Source organism: Anoplophora glabripennis, unplaced genomic scaffold (genome assembly GCF_000390285.2).
Source record: "Anoplophora glabripennis isolate ALB-LARVAE unplaced genomic scaffold, Agla_2.0 scaffold157, whole genome shotgun sequence".
NCBI lineage: Eukaryota > Metazoa > Arthropoda > Insecta > Coleoptera > Cerambycidae > Anoplophora > Anoplophora glabripennis.
This window is the reverse complement of record NW_019416263.1, coordinates 622,823-624,143: the sequence shown is the minus strand read 5'-3', so window position 1 is coordinate 624,143 and position 1,321 is coordinate 622,823.

The window sequence follows — 1,321 nt, the reverse complement described above, 5'->3', positions numbered from 1 at the left end:
ATTTTACACCTGTCATTTTAAGCCAATTACATACTGTAATTTCGACAGTTGCCCATGGCAACTTTCAAATTTTTCGGATTTTTTTTCCTCCTGCAAACAGGAGGCAAACAAATTTAATAAGTGGAAATTTTTTTTTGACAGCTATCATATGGTTCAAAAATTAGTACCTATCCAGAATTTTGCTTTGTAATGTTTTTATTTATTTTAAAATAATAAATACATAGATACAAATAATTATTTACCAAATATTTGTTCCGAGATTATATTAACGCTAAATATTTTTGAAATTGTGGCTGGAACTTTTCTCGTCGCAACGGAGTAACGATGAGCATAATTATTACCTTTATTTTTCATTTCCATCAGATGTCTGCGTTTCATAAAATATATGTAATAATTTGATGAAATTTTGTTCTGCTGAGCCCTGGTTTTATGTAAAAAAGATAGGATAGCTGCGAAAAGGTTTTCTTGATGCGGACTGATTCCAGTTTTTTTCAGTAAATATGGCAAATACTTTAAATTTTTATGTGACATAAGAATGTTCCCTATTTTGGTGCAAGAATTACATATACTATAAGCTTTTAAATTAGTTTTTGGTTGTTCACTGCCATGATTTAATTGTAAACAATTAGAAGCTAGAGAAAATTACTGTCAACGTGACGTATAGCGAAGACGATTTTGACATCATAAGCCTAAGTCTGCTTGATTGTAGTTATGATTTTTTAAGAATCATTGATATATGTATTGCCATAGACATCGGTTTTCCACAAAAACTTACTTTCCTTCTATTGATTTTTTAAGAATCATTGATATATGTATTGTCATAGACATCGGTTTTCCACAATAACTTACTTTTCTTCTATTTTAGTAATACTTACTAAGTGAATTGTACTGCAAAGATAAATATTTGAATTTAAAAATTAAATGCCTTTTTTATTACTAAATTGAAAGAAATGTGTTTTTTTATGTTTTAATAAGAATAAACTGCCATAAGCATCGCTTTTCTACAAAAACTTACTTTCCTTCTATTTTAGTAATACTAAGTGAAATATATTGCAAAGGTGAATATTTGAATTCACCAATTAAATGTCATTTATTACTAAAGTGAAAGGAACGTGTTGTTTTTATGTTTTCGTAATTTTCATTTCCAAAACGATCCATTTTTTAATTTAAAAAAACGAGTGAAATGCGATTAAATTATGTGACGTTTGAGAAGAAAAAAATAAGTCATGTACCACAAAGCAATGTCTACCTGTCAAGCCAACTTTATTTTGGAGAAATAAGTTTCATAACGAAACATGTCAATTTTTTAAATAAATTTTTG